A 22380-nucleotide genomic window follows, 5' to 3' on the forward strand; every position below is an offset into this window, starting at 1 on the left:
ATAGTGTGCAAAATCCATGCTCGAGTTTCTAGACTGTGAAAGCATTAAAATTATACGTTCGCACTTTGAAAAGTAAACTTCTTAATTCATCTTATTCTTAGAAAAATAAGATAATAATTAATGCATTTGTGGAGGAAGGCTGATTTATGCAGTATTGTGTGGATATAATTTTATGTAAACACATTAGACAGGGCTCTAAATGCCGTGTGATACTTGGTTACTGTATCAAAGTTGCGTGCCTGTCAGCGTGAATAAATGTAGCCGATCATCACAAACCCGACGTCAGTGTGTGGGGTGGGATAATTCCGTACATCAAGCCGAACCGTTCATAAGGGTGAGGGGAAGACTACATGACATTTCAACTAAATCACTATTCTCTATCTTCTACAAACAATGCAACCATCGAGAAACAAGAATTGCATGCAACGAGCCCAAACGGTGTAGCATTTGCGTGCACATTAAGTTCTTCATACCATGAAGTTTCGTGTGTTCGAATCCTGTCTCGAGTAGGAATGGTTGTCCCGTTAATGTTATGTCCTGTGTTGTCTCTGTGGATATCTTTAAACGCTGCTAACCCCAGAATAGGGGAGGCGCACATATGTCTATATCAAATGTGTGTATCTATAGAATCGTCCCCCTCTTTACAGTCATTGATTGGTATGTAAATTCTTTGAAGTGAAATTCCGTGTGAGCTTCTATTGTAAAACAAAAATTGTGTTTTGTGGCTTCTATTGTAAAACAGAAATATATAGAGTGTTCTAAAAGTCCCTTTATATTGTAGAAATCTGTGCGAAGTGTTCTTTCAACAGCGTGTGTATGATGAGAGAGGTAAATACGACAGGTAACCACCTTTACTCCACTGGATCTATGTGCACACCGTTATTTTCATGACACAGTACTATTCGCCTCCAGGAGCGGTGTGAAATTTTGCGCAGTATTACTGGAGTGATGGAAGCAAAAGCATTCCGAACAGCGTCTTTTAAAGTTCCTCATTTGTCTGATAACGATTCTGGGCGACTTTCTGTTTGATATGTCCCTGTAACGCATTATCACAGATTGTCAGATCGGGACTTCGTTACCGGCAACTCTGAAATGGCCACCCCGAAGTCCCGACTTGACAGCCTGTGATAGTGCGTTTTGGGGGGTCACATCAAATAGAAAGTCGCCCAGAATCGTTATCAGACAACTGAGGAACTCAAAGACGCTGTTCGGAATGCATTTGCTTCCATCACTCCAGCAATGCTGCGCAAAATTTCATACCACTCCTGGAGAAGAATAATACTGTGCCATGAAAACAACGGTATGGACACAGATCCCCTGAAGTAAATGGTGGTTACATGTCGTATTTACCTGTCTCATCATACACATGCTGTTGAAAGAACATTTCGCACGGATTTCTACAATATAAAGAGGGGGTGATGGGACTTTTGGAACACTCTGTATATTCTAAAAAACGGACAGGAAGTGCGTATCACACTTTTGGACATGAAAGGACAACGAATATGGACATAAAGGATAGAGTGGGTTGCATCCTAAAGTTAGCCGTTTTTTAGACGTTCACTGCAATAATTTAAAGTAATCATTTTGGTTATTTTTAGTGCGCTGACACATTGAAACAGTGTGAGAGGTAAAAGTTGTTTCTGACGTAACCCTTCAGAGGCCTTTCACAAGATAGCGAGATGAAAAACGTGGATGGGGTAGAGCGAAGAGTAATAATCCCGTCCTCCTATAGTCCTCCCTACCTTTTCTCTAGCCAACGATTTTCTGAGGCAAGAGTAGGCCTACCATATATACGTTCGATGGCCTCGATAATGGATCCTTCACATTCACGCCATTGCGAATGTTTTAATTTAATTTTATATATATATATATATATATATATATATATATATATTATGAGCTTAGATAAATCACATGATCATCTCCAAAGTCAATCTTCAGGACGAACAGTTAGGGCAGCGACTCCCAATTAGCGAAGGACTACGACCTCCTGCTTTTAAAATAATTAAGCTATGAACCCTTATTCTCATATTAAAGACCTGAACTGATAAACGTCCCAAGTCCACTGAAGTAAATTGTTCAGGAGAGAAGAAAACTACATAGGCTTGCAATATAAGAGACCGATATAAATATTTTGTAAGATTAAAAACACAGAGTTATAGTCGGACCTCGGATATATATATATATTTTTTTTTTGTAGGATGGTAGACTATGTATGAAGCATTTTATGTCAGTTAAAAAGTCAAATTCGGTAAATTTTGGACTTGGGATGTTTGTTAATAATTCAGGTCTTCAATTGTTATCTCTGTATGGTGATTACCTATGTGAAATAATTTAATTAGAGGAATGTGGAACAGACCTTACTGTTAGTAAAAACCAGACCACAAAATGGCAATGGAAACGATTCTTACAGTAAATAAATATAAATTTAATTTTACTGACTTCCATTATACGTAAACAAAATGTTACATGTGTAGTAGTTACTCAATCAAATCAATGTGATGCGAGAAATCATGACTCTTCCCCCTCCCCCTTTCAATCCTTTCTATATCCGTTTCCATATTTCCTATTTTTTTGTCTCAAATCTGTATCAATATCCAACCGATTTTAGTTTGTTCTTCATAACACAAGTTAAAAAATATGTTTACAATAATACGAGGAAAAGAAGACAACTAGATGTTACAAAAATTTTTCAACTCACTTCTTATAAAAAGGGAAATCTTAATCATAAGTTTTAAGCAGTTAGTACTGAAAAGTAATGTTTAAAGCTATAGCCTATTAAATTTCAGAAGAAAAATATTGACGTAAACAAAAGGGTGGATTTTTACCACCTCTCATACCATCGTACCAAATTATGACTAGTGTTGACGTACGCGCTGGAAATTAGTTTGCAATTCCTTACCGACATGCTGATCGTTACTGATAATTTAGACAGAAGTGAAATATGTTAAAATCATGAACCGAGATTCGTGATACGTTCAGAATGTAGACACCTGTTATCATAAATCCATTTTCACATAATTAATATTACTGTCTAAAGTAAGTGGGCTTCCTTTAGGCTGTACTGTTGCGTCCATGAAATTAAAACCTATGTCAGAGCCTAACATAACCTATAAGTCTATCATTTCGCATGTAATATCGAGACTTGTCTCGCTCTTTCGTAATCCTACAAAATTCTCTCTCCTGCACGTGTTTAAGCATGTAAACATTATTAATATTATACTGAACATCAACAATGTACAGAAACACTTGCAACTGTAGAGATCGGAGTTTGTGCTGTAGCGTGGTGGACTCTGCACAGGCAGCAGCATTAACACTTCTGCGTAATACAATTTTCATACCATTATGAGCAGGAGGAGCATGTATGCAAAAAAAATAAGCTCCAGTTAAAAACTGTAGAAGTTAGATATTAGAATTTTGAATCATCTCCTCCCTTAATATACTTTTCTGTTATTGCTGATCTTGGCATGGTGTTATTATATTTAAAGCTACTATATTCTTTTGAGGAGATTAACTCCATATGTAGATGAAATTATTGGGGATAATCAGTGTGGTTTTAGGCGTAATAGATCAACTATTGACCAGATATTTTGTATTCGACAGATAATGGAGAAAAAAATGGGAGTATAAGGGTACAGTGCATCAGTTATTCATGGATTTCAAAAAGGCATATGACTCGGTTAAGAGAGAAGTTTTATATGATATTCTTATTGAATTTGGTATTCCCAAGAAACTAGTTCGATTAATTAAAATGTGTCTCAGTGAAACGTACAGCAGAGTTCGTATAGGTCAGTTTCGGTCAGATGCGTTTCCAATTTACTGTGGGCTAAAGCAAGGAGATGCACTAGAGTCTAGACTAGAGTATGCCATTAGGAAAGTCCAGGATAACAGAGAGGGTTTGGAATTGAACGGGTTACATCAGCTGCTTGTCTATGCGGATGACGTGAATATGTTAGGAGAAAATCCACAAACGATTAGGGAAAACACGGGAATTTTAGTTGAAGCAAGTAAAGAGATAGGTTTGGAAGTAAATCCCGAAAAGACTAAGTATATGATTATGTCTCGTGACGAGAATATTGTACGAAATGGAAATATAAAAATTGGAAATTTATCTTTTTGAAGAGGTGGAGAAGTTCAAATATCTGGGAGCAACAGTAACAAATATAAATGGTACTCGGGAGGAAATTAAGCACAGAATAAATATGGGAAATGCCTGTTATTATTCGGTTGAGAAATTTTATCATCCAATCTACTGTCGAAGAATCTGAAAGTTAGAATTTATAAAACAGTTATATAACCGGTTGTTCTGTATGGTTGTGAAACTTGGACTCTCACTTTGAGAGAGGAACAGATATTAAGGGTGTTTGAGAATAAGGTGCTTAGGAAAATATTTGGGGCTAAGAGGGATGAAGTTACAGGAGAATGGAGAAAGTTAATTACACAACACAGAACTGCACGCATTGTATTCTTCACCTGACATAATTAGGAACATTAAATCCAGACGTTTGAGATGGGCAGGGCATGTAGCACGTATGGGCAAATCCAGAAATGCATATAGAGTGTTAGTTGGAAGGCCGGAGGGAAAAAGACCTTTAGGGAGACCGAGACGTAGATGGGAAGATAATATTAAAATGGATTTGAGGGAGGTGGGATATGATGATAGAGATTGGATTAATCTTGCTCAGGATAGGGACCAATGGCGGGCTTATGCGAGGGCGGCAATGAACCTCCGGGTTCCTTAAAAGCCAGTAAGTAAGTAAGTAAGTAAGTAAGTAAGTAAGTAAGTAAGTAAGTAAGACGTTTGTTGAATAATGTTTAGTGAGACTACCCAAAGTTACGCGTAGTTCTTCAAGTTTTCGGATTGTTCGTAATTTAAGTAGTCTATTATTTCGCCACCAACATTGCTTAGGGGTTAGCGAGCTCAAATTACGCTGTGATCGTGCTTGGGCGTCAGTTCCAATACCGCATAAGCTGATTACTTACTTACTTACTTCCATCTGTAAGGTGAAGGAATGTGAGGTAATCCCATGGTGAAGCTTCCGAATCACTCGTAAAATAGCATCTTATCACAATCCCACCGAAGCTACATAGATAATCGCTCAGTTGGTATAGTGTCGTTTAACCTTTACAACTTGTGACATCACATAGAAAACAAATAGGCCTATTTCCTTGTGTCGGAGTTCCAATCCATATCGAAAATGTTGCCTATGTTCCTACATTCTATATAGATCAGGCGTAAACCACGACTGGGCGATTATGAAATAAATATTCCGTAACTTTATTATATCTTGACTCAGATGAGAAGAACCATATCGGTGTTCCCGGCATTGCGTTGTGGTTGTGGCCAAGAATAGGCCTACATAACTAACGGGAGACCAATGCTCTCACTCAGGACACGTGGGCAGTATGAAAAATAGTCAAATGGCTCTCCCTGTTTTAGATGATCACGCCTCTCTGACTCAAGAGGACCGAGAACAGCTGCCACACTGGTACTAACAGCTTCTGGCTTCAGCAGATCTTAATGAGAAAAATAAACAGGAAAGCATTCTACTTTCAATTAATAATGGGCCAACCTGAGTCTGTCTTCGCTATACACTGATCTAGTTTGCTTGCTAAGTTTGATAGCGTCAGAGGAGTTAAATTTTCAGGATTTTTGTAAATACAGTCTCAATTTTTAACTCTTATAATATACTATTTATCATATAGGGGAGATTTGGGTAGTATCGGACATCGGGTAATATCGGACAGAGAGTTTCTTTCATCTACAACCAGATGATAGTGCCTTAATGGCATGTTACGTTTCTGTTATGTCGCATACAGTTACGTAACCACGTTATTCAGGTACTATCATCTGTGGTAGATGAAAGAAACGCACTGTCCGATATTACCCGATGTCCGATACTACCCAACTCTCCCCTAACGAATAGTAATGCAATACAATACATACGTAAACAAGAGGTAAATATGAGCTATTCTGTAACATTTATAGATCTTCAGATTCCTTAGGAACAATGAACTTCCTCAAAATACATGCAATAGTATGTCTTATCCTAACCAAAAGCACGTGATAGAAATATGCGTAGCAACTGATCAATAAATGTAAAGAGGTGAACATGAGCTATTTATACAGAATCGTGACAAACAATGAACTTCCTCAAAATAGTGCAATAATTTGTTGTGTTCTAACCAAAAGTGAGTGACAAAAATATAGCAACTTAAAATTTGTGAAATTTTCTGTATGTAGCAAAGATGAGAATTTATAATAATAATAATAATAATAATAATAATAATAATAATAATAATAATAATAATAATAATAATAATAATAATAACGCTGTACATTGTAACAATCTCTAATATTTTTTCTATTTACACTGGTATTTAAAACTGATTATAACTGTCCGCAAGTTGTCAGATTGCAATAAATAAAATATAAATCCTGTAACGTGTTTCAATGTATGAGTTTCATTCCATTTTTACGATTTTCCGTATTCTTAATCTTGGTTTAAGCACCTCATTGCTAAAAGAAATAACAAAATATGCTTTTATATGCGCTAAAAGCTGAAATATGGATTAACTCCTTAAATATGCATGTATATGCACTATAAAATCTTGACCTTTGGTTACAAATAACTTGAAATGCAGTTGTACAACGGTAGCATATTGTTTATTGTTAGTAAAATGACATGTACTGAAATACAGTCTTAATTCTTCCCTGAAGGAGTAGAAACTCGTGCTCAGGAAGTTATCTAAACACATACTTAAGACAGACGAAGATAATTATTTGACACAAAGTGGGTCAAGAAAGAAAAAAATACAGGAATAAATTAATTTTAAAAATGCAATTTCAATTTCAACAATTTAAATCATACAAATACATACACATATTAAATCAATATACATTCTATTAAATCAATATACATTCTTTAAAAATTAAATTTCTAACGCTATTTTTTAAATTTCTGATACTAAAATTTTCCAAATTTGGGTATTTTTCAATTATTTTATTACACAACTTTGGACCAAAGTAGGTACCATGGCTAAGAACTGTGCTTGTGAAACACTTTGGTTCCTCTAGTCATATAAATCGGATCTTTAGTTCCATATTTATGATGATACAATTTGAATTGATTACGATTTTTATGTATGAAGTTTAATGAGGCAATATAATAAATCTGTTTAATTTTCAAAACATTAAAATCAGTAAACAAAAGCTTGGATGAGTAATCAATTGGTTTATTAAGGGATATTTTAATTATTCTTGTCTGAAAAAGTACCTATTAGTGGAGTGAGATTAGAATTACAAGCATTTCTCCATCCTAAAATTCCATATTGGAGAATGGATTGAAATAAAGCTAAATAAATGAGACGTAAAATATTAACTGGTAAATACGATCGAAGTATAACAAAGATATAAATTGTTTTGCGTAATCTATTAGATAAATATGTAATATGTTTATTCCATCGTAAGTGTTGGTCAATTGTAAATGCTAAATACTTAACTTTTGAGGATTCGGTTAATAAGTATGGGACATTCACAATTTTGAGAAGAATAATCAGAATGATGAATTTTGAGCCTAAAAGATGATTGAGGAGATTTAAGACCACTGGACCTTAGTGAAAACGGAACAACAGTTGTTTTGGATGTGTTTAAGGAAAGAGCGTTTGATTGATACATATGATTTGGAACTAAGAAATAAACCAGACAAATATGCTAAAATCCGCCACCTAGCGATGACGCAATGTCTAGGTTCCCATGTATTATTCACTAACACTGCATTAGTTGATCGGTTGAGAGAATAATGAATTACGAACAGGGGAGATACGTCATCTATATTAATGTGTTGCTCTAGAATTTAGACACGGAAAACCGACAAGAATACGACCAGGACGTATGAAGGTGTCAGATGTCACGAATGTTAAGACTGTTACCGAGGGTTCATCCCAGTTGGAATGTAGACCACTGTGGCTATTTTAGTTCCGTAACAACGTTCCACCGAGTATAACTGCAATCTGCGAAAACAACATAATGCTGCTATGGAAATACGAATGTATACTTCGAGAAAACAACAGACATCACTAGTCCGTGTAACAAGCGTGAGTGTGCGGGAAAATAAAACCAGAGGAAGAGATGTTTACTGACTGAACTTTTAATTTAAGATCCGGCTGTTTTGCACAATTCTTCAACGTTATTTTTAGGAAGCAGCCTGAGGAAAGAGAACCACGTTTTAATAATATTTATACACGTATGAATATGTATGTGAACTCAGCAAATACTGATACTCGCACTACCGCAGACGTTAATTTTCATGAACAAACATTGCCGTCTTCTGATAAGGGACCATCGGCAGGGGCGCTGGTACAGGGAGAAAGGTGCACAAACATAAAGAAAGAGTAGACCTATTCATTACGTTAAGATGTATAGCCTATAATCACCGATAACAAACCGTAACTACATAAGCTTTCAGTAAATTATTCGGACTAGCATTTCGAAGGATTTTGATAGAAATTGTCACGTACGCTTAAGGCCCATTCACAATGAAAATTAAACATAAACATAACGTAAGCATAAAACCTTGTGTCCATGTTATTTAATGAAAGCATTCACAATGAATTACATAAGCATAAACTTAATCTTAATCATAAGACGTTAACATGAAAGTTTGCAAACTCCAAACTTTCATGCTTATGTTTATGCGATTTGGAAACAGTACACAAGCGGAAAGCGTGTTTTCACTTTTTGTTTAACATCTCATGGGCTTTGCCTACAGGCAATATTTTGATCTATTGGCCGTGATGATAGCTAGGCGCGCAACATGGAATCATATGACGAAAAGTTGATTATTTTACATCTCCGTTTCTTTGATTTCAAGTATTGAAAGCCATATACTAATGCCATTGTAGTTATTAGAAACATAAATTGAATAGCTACATCATCAGTCATTGTGCAATTCTCCATTTTTATGTAATAGATTCTGTAGTTTTGTTGATTCGGTATGTTTGTTTCCACACACGTGTTATGTTTACGTTATGTTTAATTTTCATTGTGAATGGGCCTTGGCTACTTAAGTTTGTGGCATATGTTTATGTGCTTATGTTAATGTTTACGTTATGTTTAATTTTCATTGTGAATGAGCCTTTACTCTATATTTTCGTTTGTTAAGAACAAAAGGCCACCGGTGTAGCTCAGTTGGCAGGAGCCTTTTCTTGCTGATCTCCAGAGCTGCGCTCGGGTGTTGGTTCTCAATTCGCGCTAAGGATATCACGTGATTGTTTTTTCCGAGGTTTTCCCGAACTCTTAAGGCAAATGTTAGGTAATACCATGGAAAATGTGTTAACCAACATTCGGCTAAGGTGAAAATTAAGAGAAAAATTCGAGTTCTTTTTTCTGTTATTTTCGTTTGTCACATTTTGAGTCGTATGATTAATCAATATTGTAGGCTTATGGTGAATAAATATGGACAACTTGGAAACAAGATATTAAAAGTTCAAACACAGAAATGAAACTTCTTAGAAGAACAGGGTGCACGCTTTATATTACAAATGAAATTACTAAATTCTATAGGAAGTACGTCACTTTCATTAACAAGAATTAAATAGGGCCTACTGAAGACTTCTTACAAATGTTAAAGACTACCGTCATAAAATAAAAGAAAATTAGAAGGATCTCTGAAATCTTAGGTGAAATTCACTCGTTCTGTGAAACAGACTAATTGGTCTAATATACATGGATAATGATATTATATTACTGCTATTTAGATTGAAATTTTATCCGAATTCCTTGATATCCATAACTTGAGGGTCATTTGGCACAGCGCATTACAAGCTATTGTATTTGGCATATGCAAAATAACGCGAACAATTCTATAATTCAATCTGGAACATAATAATAATAATAATAATAATAATAATAATAATAATAATAATAATAACAGAAATATGTAAAGTTAAACAATATCAATGCAATTTGTTCCAACAGACCCACACTTTGAACGATGAATGAGCTTACAAAACATAATTCATGACACAGGAAATTGAGGAATAATTTTATTGGCCAATTGACCTTATTCCTTTTCCAATGGTGATGATCATGATATGTCCATCTAGTCATGGCGTAGCTCTGGCGGCAAATGAGTTTTTGTGCAGATCAGGAGATGTGCTTGTGCGTGATTTTGATTTCTACTTGGGCTCATTGCTCAGTTGGAGTTTTTCCGGGGATTTCCTCAACCTTAAGGTGAACGTCATATAATCTATGACGAATCCTTGGTTTTATATCGCCAACTACCATCTCATTGCCACCAATTCCATTGACACTAAATACTAAATAATTTAGTAATTAATACAGCGTCGTTAAATAACCGAGTAGTATTATTATCTAATACAGCATATAGATGGGCTTCGTACCTGATTCAATCGTTTCAAGATGAAAACAGAGAGATAAATAATTAAATAAAATGATACATGTCTTCAAGTTTGAATTTCTCTGTGCATGATGTTCAGCTATCGAGGAAAACTTTACCCAGTAACTTATACAATGCATAGCTACATGATATAAGAAATAAAAAGCGAAAGGATTCTCCCCATTCTGTCATTTTCAGGGCAGGTGAATACAGTTGGTTTTGAAGCGCAAGTAATAAGTTGTCAAGCTATAGGAACGTTAACAGCCTATTCGCGACTCAACAATAAGTTTCAAGCAACACGCCACACGCAGCTGTTGTCCAAGTTGCCGCATGACCAGGGGGAACCTGCACTTCTTTCCGCGACCACGTGTCCCAGCACGACATATTATAAGAAATGCATAACTCAGAGTTAAAACTCATTCGTGACAGGTAGTAACCACCCCAAGACACCATGATTTACCACAAGATCCCCTTCACTGCAATCACAAACATAGCGCACTATTATTACGCATTTCGAGAAAAAAGAAGTCGGTGATTCATATCTGAAGTTTTAATGGATAGTAGGGGAAAAATAGACGAGAAATCTGTCTTAAAAAGTGGATAATAAAGACTCGTTGCTCAAAACTTTGGACACATTTTAGGGAGAACGCATACTAAAATTCCAAAACAATTTTTTAAAAGGCGTGGAAATCCGTCAGAAAAAGTAACTAACTTCTACTTATAAACTGTTAAAGAGTTCAAAATCTGCATTTCTGAGGGAGGAGACGAATTTACAGAAATATTATGGAGGTCGAATTATTATTAGTAACAAACCTCAAGTATTATATTTTTTATGATATTAACGTCATATTTTAAAAAATTGCGAGACTAGAAATCTCACCAGTAGCCTACTAATTTACCGCTAGATAATGGGTAAGATTATACAAAAGCTAAAAAACATTAATATTATTTTCAATTTGTATTAGGCTATCTCCTTTTACACGTTAATTCCTCGTTCAAGCACCTAGTGGAGTAAGTATGACAAAATAATTGACATATAATGCATTGTAGTAGTGTAATGAAATGTAATATAAATTAATGTAGTGTAGTATTATGTAGTCTAGTGTATGGTAATGTAATGTAGTGTGGTGTAGAGTAATCTAGTGTATTATGAAGTGTAATATATGATCGTACGGTCTAATGTAATGTAGTGTACTATAGTGTATTCGTATTATATTGATATGCATTACAGTGTGATGTAGTGTAGTCTAGTGCAATAAAGTATGGTGAAATGTAGTGTAGTGAAGTGTAATATAATTTAGTATATTTTAGTCTAGTACAATGTAGTGTGGTGAAATGTATAATAGTGAAGTGTAGACTAATATAATGTAGTTTAAAGTGTAATGTAATTTAGTATATTTTAGTCTAGTACAATGCAGTGTGGTGAAATGTATAATAGTGAAGTGTAGACTAATATAATGTAGTTTAAAGTGTAATGTAATTTAGTATATTTTAGTCTAGTACAATGCAGTGTGGTGAAATGTATAATAGTGAAGTGTAGACTAATATAATGTAGTTTAAAGTGTAATGTAATTTAGTATATTTTAGTCTAGTACAATGCAGTGTGGTGAAATGTATAATAGTGAAGTGTAGACTAATATACTGTAGTTTAAAGTGTAATGTAATTTAGTATATTTTAGTCTAGTACAATGCAGTGTGGTGAAATGTATAATAGTGAAGTGTAGACTAATATAATGTAGTTTAAAGTGTAATGTAATTTAGTATATTTTAGTCTAGTACAATGCAGTGTGGTGAAATGTATAATAGTGAAGTGTAGACTAATATAATGTAGTTTAAAGTGTAATATAATTTAGTATATTTTAGTCTAGTACAATGCAGTGTGGTGAAATGTATAATAGTGAAGTGTAGACTAATATAATGTAGTTTAAAGTGTAATGTAATTTAGTGTAGTATAGTCTAGTGCAATGTATTGCGCTGAAATACAGTATATAGTGAAGTCTAATATAGTGTAGCATAATATACCTAGGTAATACTGTATAATGAGGAATAATATGTCATGGAGTACGTAGTGTAGTGTGATATGATACAGTGTAGTGAAGTGTAATGTAGTGTAGAGAATTTACGTGCCAACGTAATGTAGTATGGTGCAGTATAATGTATTATGGAGTATCGCAGTATAATGTAATATGATATAGTGTAGTGAAGTGTACTGTAATGGAGAAGTACACCTAAAGTGATGTAGTATAGTGAATTATATTGAATTATGGAGTAATGTAGTGCAATGTAATATGATATAGTGAGTGAAATATAATGTAGTGTAGTGGTTTAATGTGATATAGTGTAATGAAGTGTAGAGAAGTATACCTAGGTAATGTAGTATAGTGAATTATAATGAATTAATTATGTATTATAGTGAATTATAATGAATTAATTATGTAGTAAAGTAGTGTAGTGTAATATGATGTGGTGGTGTTGTTGTTTAGTCAACTGTCCTAAGACAGGTTTGAACCTCATAAGCAACACCAATAAGGCATCACTCATGAGGCAACTAGGCCAGGAGATAATGGGGTAGGATGGCCAGTTCCTTTCCCCCTCCAATGGAGACATCGCCGATTAGCTACATATTTCACTAATCACACTTCAGATGCATACAATGTTCTTCCTCTGACACATATCGTCAAGTGAAATGTACTGGCTGATCACATATCAGCCAGAACCTCAGTGAAATATAATATAGTGTAGTGAAGTATAATGTGATATAGTGTAATGAAGTGTACAGAAGTACATCTAGGTAATGTAGTATAGTGAATTATAATTAATTAATTACGGAGTAACGTAGTGCAGTGTAATATATCATTCATTCATTCATTTAGTGTTCTGCCCAAGGGCAGGTCTTTCACTGCGAAACCCAGCTTTCTCCAATCTTTCCTATTTTCTGTCTTCCTCTTTGTTTCCTCATATGATCCATATACGTTAATGTCATCTATAATATGATATTGTGTAGTGAAATACAGTGTAGTGTAGTGAAGTATAATGTGATATAGTGTAGTGAAGTGTATGTGGTAAAAGTGTAGTGTAGTTTGTTTAAGATATAGCATAGTGAAGTGTATGTGGTAAAATTGTAGTGTAGTTTAAGATTTGGTGTAGTGAAGTGTATATATTGTGGTAAAAGTGTAGTGTAGTTTAAGATTTAGTGTAGTGAAGTGTATATATTGTGGTAAAAATGTAGTGTAGTTTGTTTAAGATATAGCATAGTGAAGTGTATGTGGTAAAATTGTAGTGTAGTTTAAGATTTAGTGTAGTGAAGTGTATATATTGTGGTAAAAGTGTAGTGTAGTTTGTTTAAGATATAGCATAGTGAAGTGTATGTGGTAAAATTGTAGTGTAGTTTAAGATTTAGTGTAGTGAAGTGTATATATTGTGGTAAAAATGTAGTGTAGTTTGTTTAAGATATAGCATAGTGAAGTGTATGTGGTAAAATTGTAGTGTAGTTTAAGATTTAGTGTAGTGAAGTGTATATATTGTGGTAAAAGTGTAGTGTAGTTTGTTTAAGATATAGCATAGTGAAGTGTATGTGGTAAAATTGTAGTGTAGTTTAAGATTTAGTGTAGTGAAGTGTATATATTGTGGTAAAAGTGTAGTGTAGTTTGTTTAAGATATAGCATAGTGAAGTGTATGTGGTAAAATTGTAGTGTAGTTTAAGATTTAGTGTAGTGAAGTGTATATATTGTGGTAAAAGTGTAGTGTAGTTTGTTTAAGATATAGCATAGTGAAGTGTATGTGGTAAAATTGTAGTGTAGTTTAAGATTTAGTGTAGTGAAGTGTATATATTGTGGTAAAAGTGTAGTGTAGTTTGTTTAAGATATAGCATAGTGAAGTGTATGTGGTAAAAGTGCAGTGTAGTTTAAGATTTAGGGTAGTGAAGTGTATGTATTGTGATAAAAGTGTAGTGTAGTTTAATGTAATGTTTTGTTTAATCTAATGCAATGGATAATGATATAGTGCAATGAAATATAATGTAGTGGTGATATATTTAATTTTGCATCTGAACTACATTAGCTATTCACATTCAATAAGACTAAAATATAGTGGCAATGCAGCAACAGTAAAATGAGACAAAAGGACTCAGAAATTACGCCTCACGACCGTTTTCTCTTCACAATGGTGAGAAGTCGTTAGATAACGGATTGAACAGCAACCGGACATCTTCGTATGTTATCTCAAAAGAGAGGGCACAATACATATTAAATAGATAACACGTAATATTGTTATCTCGTACGCATCTGTATGAGTAACAGAATATGATTTATACAAAAATTGGAAAAGATATTCACTCTCCCTACTACATACAGGTACATAAATGAATATCTATGGCTTTGCAATAAGGGGAGGTCGCAAACGACAAAAGCGTTGATTATGTTATTGAACTTATAAGTTGTGTGGTTAGAGGAATAGATTCCAACACACTTATGTTATAGGCGTAATGGTTAGTAGTTTTTCCAAATATGACTTTACAAAACGATGATATCGTTAGGAATCTTGACTACGCATTAGCTACAGATTGTACTTAATTAGCGAGGCTAGCAAAGTGGTTTACATGGGAGAATACTACGCACGAGTCTTAGATATACGAGGGAGAATCAAAAAGTAGCTTTATTAATTGAATATGTACAATAAGACTACAAACACTTCATCACTTTTCAACATAGTCCCCACTAGGTTCAACGCAAGTATTCCTGTTATACTATGTTGAAAAGTGATGAAGTGTTTGTAGTCTTATTGTACATATTCAATTAATAAAACAATTATTAAGGTTACTTTTTGACTCTCCCTCGTATTACTCATAATTCCACTTAGATTTTTATTCGGCTTAATTTTAACCTATTTTACTGTTATATAATTAATTATATATCGTCATTGTTCCTGCAATAACTCCTATGTGTAAAATATACAATTTTTCAGTAGGAGGAAAAAACACATTTATTTATCCTATGGCAGCCGTACGTAGGGGATTGTGAATTCTTACATTTTCGAAAGAAAGAACTATAATTACATATAGGAGATTTTATTATTTGCTGTATCACTATTTAAGTTATTTAATAGAGCAAAAATCTGAAAATCGATAAATATGTCACACAGGAGTTATTGCAGGAACAACGACAATATACCAATATATTTTTGATATTTTGATTTGCACACATGTGAATACACCTCTCTCCTCTTATAAATCAAACTATCACTACTATAAGTTTTGTACTCTCCAGAAAACATGTTAAAATATTTGAGGATCAATGTAAGAATATAGTTTTTAAAATATAAAAGTTGTCGAACAGTAAACATAAAATAAATAGTGGAAAGATGGGGATTTGATACTAGTCCATCATGTAAGCCAATCGATTAAGTAAACTAAGGAAGTAAAGCTCCAACTGTATTGGGAGGATGGATGACCGTTTATGCCTATAATTTAAATGTGTTCGAACTGCTCTTCAATCTTTAGGACTTGGTGTGAATTTCACTCCACTGTAAGACAATATACCCTAGTTCTTGTAATTTTTATCGAAAATCTTGATAATACAGCCCCGTGTTGTTTGATATGTATTCTTTTTTGTAAACAATCTTAAAAGAACTACACATTTAAATCTCAATTTTATATGCTATTTCAGTTAACTTTATTATTAAAATTTGGAAATTTTATTTTGTCTTGAATGTCTTAAATTAATTACCATTGAGATTAATTTAAAATAGTAACTTACTTACAAATGGCTTTTAAGGAACCCGGAGGTTCATTGCCGCCCTCACATAAGCCCGCCATCGGTCCCTATCCTGAGCAAGATTAATCCAGTCTCTATCATCATATCCCACCTCCCTCAAATCCATTTTAATACTATCCTCCCATCTACGTCTCGGGTCCACACCTGTGGAGTAACGGTTAGCGCGTCTAGCCGCGAAACCAGGTGGCCCAGGTTCGATTTCCGGTCGGGGCAAGTTACCTGGTTGAGGTTTTTTCCGTAGTTTTCCCTCAATGCAATATGAGCAAATGCTGGGTAACTTTCGCTGTTGGATCCCGGACTCATTTCACCGGCATTATCACCTTCATCTCATTCATAAATAACCTAAGCTGTTGATAAAGCGTCGTAAAATAACCAACTGAAATAAAAAAATCTACGTCTCGGTCCCCCAAAGGTGTTTTTTCCCTCCGGCTTCCCAACTAACACTCTAGGCCAATATGCATTTCTGGATTCGCCCATACGTGCTACATGCCCTGCCCATCTCAAACGTCTGAATTTGATAGCACCAGTAAAACAGGAATGTCTGGAGGGAAAATGGTTATCTAAATCCAGTGGTTAGGTAACGACAGAAAATGCAATAAACCAAGACTATGTTGGAGGGAAATACGAAGTTGTGATGTAAATTAGTTTCAAAATAAGGCTGAAATAATACTACAAGACTAACGAAAAATTTTCTTCCCAAGTCTATACACACATCAGTGATAGTTGGTGAAGAACGTTCTGTGCATGTTGGGATATAAAACTCTAATAAATGTCTGCTTATATGGTGAAGACTTTAAACTGAATTAAATTATGTCTGCTCATATTTTCAACACGCCTGAACACATACATCAATTTTTTTGCCTTAAAAATTAGTATCATCATATGGTCCTTATTTTAATAAACATCTCAATAATCAAAGTAGAGTTAAGCAATTTGTATGCAACAATTTAACCTTTTCGTTTTGGTTTACCAACTTTCAATGATTCCACAATTTCTCTAGATAAACTGCAGCTTCGAACAAATATTCTCGTCATTCTTACTGAAAAGTTGCCATTCTCTTATATGAAAACTTAGATCTTTAACTTTTCACGTAATGGGTCTGCGTTTATTTCTGCTATGGTCTGTAACTAGGGGCGGCGCCATCAGAGGGTTTCGGTGGGTTGGTACCAATCAATTTTAATCGTACCACTTTGTCCCACTAATCTTCACAGCTATTTAAAGTGGCGCTAAAGCTTTTAGCTCAATTTAATCAAGACTAATTGCCATTATATTTAGCTCACAACCTTTCCTTAATAACTTCTCAGATTTAGTCACAGCTGCGTATAAACTGACAAAGTTCATGTTCTAATCTGTGAAGTCTTCATGTCTATAGGGCGTGTAAATGAAAAGTTAATCATCTTCTCGCTCATCAGTACATATTTAACATTAAAATATTTGATTTTGACATCATCAGCACACGACTGCCTGAAAGGGTATAAGGGATATCTGAAGATATCGACCCTAGTACAGTCCGCGTCACCGTTTTTGGCGTGTGAAATCAGTAACTGGAACGTTAACTGCGTGTGTTTTACATTTGCCGCAGTCAGTCTGACAACTGTATTTGGCATATGGCTGATGTGACGTGTATAGGAAGTGGTACCATTCTCAGCTGCACTATCAACATGCTCACAAACAGGGCCACTAAATATCTAGGATACACCCCAAAAACGCTGGCGCCAGCTATAACAATGAAGTCCCATAACAGTAACAATGGTGCGGGGCACAAAGTAAGAGAGTTGTCCATCTTGAATAAGTTCTGCCCATCCGAATGTCACCATCAAATTTAAGGGCGGTGATGGGTGAAATTTCTATTTTATACAATTTTTCAGCTATTGCCCTAATTTTTTTGTAATTGAGGGGTTTGGGGGAAAAACCAGGTAGTTCCAATTCAGTACTTTTCGAGATAATGAAGAAAACCTTACCGCCAAACAATAAGCATGTACAGAAGATGCAGGTCCAAAATATATTATAACCACAGTGTAGTATATAGTCACGAAGCTCAATATATAGTAAATATGCATCCATAGATAGTTGCTGACCACTAGGATCGCTACTATCGCCTCATTACAGACAATGCGAAATAGTAACTGTACAGTCTATTGTTCCTAGTACCCTCATAAACTCAAGCTTCGTGACTGTATATACTAGACCGTGTTATAACTGTGAATGTAATTCATTTGGTTCTTCTACCAAATGAAAGAGAGTATTTTTTTGTCTTCTGTGCATAAATAACTCAAAAATGAAAAAAATTGGAGCTGCCTGGTTTCCCCCCCAAACCCCTTAATTACTCATAATTCTTCTGCTACAGGTAGAGTAAATGAATTTAATTTTTATCTTTCTCAGCTGAAAGATATTCAAGTTACACACGAGATTCTAATTTACCAAATATTAAGAAAGAGGACAGTGATAAGTTTTCATTCAGTTTATTTTACAGTTTAGACATGTTACTATAATCTAGTCTAAATCTTTCATTCTACTCATAAGTGTCTTCCATAATTATGTGCCTAAAATTTCTTGGACAGCGAATATATTTGTTTTTCCTCACTACTTATACCAAAGTCAGCCACCCATTTTATTGATTTTCACTTTCATTGATATAACAATACTCCAATGTTCTTATATTCATTACTTAATTTATTGGACGAAATTCACTTCTAGAAAAAACCTAATAATACAACTTGATTTTATTACTTTTGATTTTTATGAAATAGGCTGCAAAATTGACTGTTCGAATTGATAAAAATGTAGAGAGGGAATTTTTCTTTGACATAAGTACTAATTTATTATTTAATTATTTCTTTTTTAACATTTATATCGTCGTTGTTCCGGCAATAACTCCTATGTGACATATTTATTGATTTTCAGATTTTTGCTTCTTTAAATAACTTAAATGGTGATACAGCAAATAATAAAATCTCCTATATGTAATTATATTTCTTTCTTTCGAGAAAGTAAGAATTCACAATCTCCCATGCACTATTGCCATAGAAGAATAAACGTGTTTTTTCTTCCTACTGAAAAATTTCATATTTTGCACATAGCAGTTATTGCAGGAACAACGACGATATCAATTATAATATATTCAGTTTTAAAGTTTATTATTATTATTATTATTATTATTATTATTATTATTATTATTATTATTATTGTGATTATTGTTGTTGCTACTTGGTACCTGATATAGTATTTTCTTGAATTCGTGGTACCGTGATAACTCATTCTATCCTACCTCAGGACTTAATAGGTAAGCTCCTAAGTAATTTACAACTCAATTATAAAATCGTGTTATCAGAATAACACTAGAAACAAACTTTTAGGGTAACAACAAACGTATACTATTTCTGGCATAGACCTAAAAGGACACAGATTAAAATGTTTTAATACACTATTTTTATATTAAATGATAACTTTTTTAATGTTCAAAGATTGGTGATATTTACAAACGACATTCAGAATAAGCTCACTATATGAAATTCGCTCTAGAGAAGAAAATGTTTTGACCACAGCACAGAAAATACAACTAAATTTTCGGAAATGCAATTTCAGGAAACATAACGCTATTCAGTCCAGTGTGGTACTGATAATATTAATATATTAAATTCAGAGAGGGGAATTTTCTTTCTCCGATTGTAAACGAACACGGGAACGCAGATGTTGGGGAAAAATTCAGAAGGGGGAAATTCTCCGGCTTCTCCCCTTCAATTCGAACACTGCTAGCATTATTAGAAATGTTAACTAACATTTCTTAATAATTAGGTAATAATTCGGTTCGTTCTCTCATCGCATCTTCAGTCCGTCAGAATGCTTCCTATGAGGTTTATAAGGAGGTTGGTTGCGTCTATTCTGATGGCTCTACTAGACGTGCTGATATCATAATTGATCGGCAGAAGGATAAGGGGGTCATTCTTGATCCCACAATCCGTTTCGAGATGCACGAGCAACAGCCACAAGAGGTGTGTCGTGAAAAACAAGTCATGTATCTGAGCCTTGTTGTCAGCATCTTGGAGCACAATACCACATCACACATTGGACAGTTTTTGGGCTCATGTTCGGTGCCCGTGGCACGATCCCACAAGAAACTTTAAATCAATTTAACAATTTAAAATTTCTGATGCAACGATTGATGCCATAGGATCTCATGTGTTAAAATCATCCTTAGCTATAATAGTAATCATTTGTACCCAACAAACTTTTATTGTAAATGATTTCCTATGTTTTCGTATCATTTATCTTAACCTTTTCCTTTTTTTCTTTCAAATTGTCACACAATTGGTTTTCATGATTATTCTTTATGAATTGATTAGTAGGCCAATCTATTCGAACCCATATTTAGGGCGGCTTTTTTATTAAAAATAATCTAATATTATTAATTAATACTTTATAAAACAGAATGAAAATTTTTTACTGATAATGGTGTAAAAGTTTTATGAAATCTGGAAAAACGAAACATGTTTTCCGCTACAGATAACTGGCTATGGAAATTCAACATTAGTTCATTCTAATTTCCCACAAATTCGAACCAGATCAGAGAGAAAATCACTAAGGGCGAAAACTGTCACATATATTATCTCGTAAAGCATTTAAAACGACAATAAATGTACTGGCTATACTATAGATAACTGACTATGAAAATGCAACATTAATTCATTCTAATTTACCACAAATTCGAACCAGATCAGAGAGAAAATCACTAAGGGCGAAAATTGTCAAGTGTATTATCTCGTACAGCATTTAAAACGACAATAAATGTACTGCTATAGTACAGATAACTGGCTATGGAAATGCAACATTAATTCATTTTAATTTCCCACAAATTCGAACCAGATCAGAGAGAAAATCACTAAGGGCGAAAACTGTCAAGTGTATTATCTCGTGCAATATTTAAAACGACAATAAATGTACTGGCTATACTACAGATAACTATGCTATGGAAATGCAACATTAATTCATTTTAATTTCCCACAAATTCGAACCAGATCAGAGAGAAAATCACTAAGGGCGAAAATTGTCAAGTGTATTATCTCGTACAGCATTTAAAACGACAATAAATGTACTGGCTATAGTACAGATAACTGGCTATGGAAATGCAACATTAATTCATTCTAATTTCCCACAAATTCGAACCAGATCAGAGAGAAAATCACTAAGGGGGAAAATTGTCAAGTGTATTATCTCGTAAAGCATTTAAAACGACAATAAATGTACTGGCTATAGTACAGATAACTGGCTATGGAAATGCAACATTAATTCATTCCAATTTCCCACAAATTCGAACCAGATCAGAGAGAAAATCACTAAGGGCGAAAATTTTCAAGTGTATTATCTCGTACAGCATTTAAATGTACTGTCTGCCGTATACAGCTGATCACATTTCGCTAACAGACAAGTCCCCTGGAATTTAATTATTTGGCACGTTTAAGCAGGCGCCCAGAACATACAAGAGACGGGAATCGATTCCATACTAGAGGCGTGGAAGCGTCGGCTACATGGCGATTACTACGGTCCGGTCCAGCTCCAAACTGTGCAAAATCTGCGCACTCGACGACTCAACATACCGAGATTCGACCTCCCACTTCGCGGAAATCCAGTTTTCAAATATTAATGCAATTACGACGTATGATTATAGTAACGATTGATTTTATACGAACCCTCGCTTCTGAACACCCTATTTCAATAAAGTTCGGTCTATTAATCTAACCGATCTATGAATTCATCCGTTACACCACGTGTCAGAATCAATTTTGCATGCAGTCACACCCACAGCAATTTATAGTCCCCCGGAACACAATGTGCTCCTCTTATCGACGTCCATAATTACAGGGCGAGTTCCAAATAATTAAAATCTATCTAACGCCGTTATTTTTCCAGTGTTGCCCCCCAACATCTGGAACGATTCACATAAAAACCCCTTCAAATGGAACAACATCTCTCAGAACGAGAAAATGAGCCAGAGGGGTAAAAGCTGGACGGAGAAAGAAGTCGGGAGGGGGTTGATAGAGAGCGAGGTTTGCGTGACAATCGGAAATGAAGAGAACACACAAAATTACTCGAATCCCTTTCCCTAGGCTCTCTATTATTCCACAAAGCTCCACTTTAAACACTTTGAAAACCCCGTGTATAAAAAGGATCAACATCCCAGTCTCATGGTCTGAACTGTATCACCTATATGT

General features: G+C 34.6%; 1 protein-coding gene across 7 annotated transcripts in view; it reads right to left on the reverse strand.

Annotated features, from left to right (window-relative positions):
* Positions 1–22380, reverse strand: part of Msp300 (Muscle-specific protein 300 kDa) — a 1097375-nt gene that overhangs the window by 183939 nt on the left and 891056 nt on the right. The window lies entirely within an intron of this gene.

This window comes from Periplaneta americana, chromosome 7, assembly GCF_040183065.1.
Source record: "Periplaneta americana isolate PAMFEO1 chromosome 7, P.americana_PAMFEO1_priV1, whole genome shotgun sequence".
NCBI lineage: Eukaryota > Metazoa > Arthropoda > Insecta > Blattodea > Blattidae > Periplaneta > Periplaneta americana.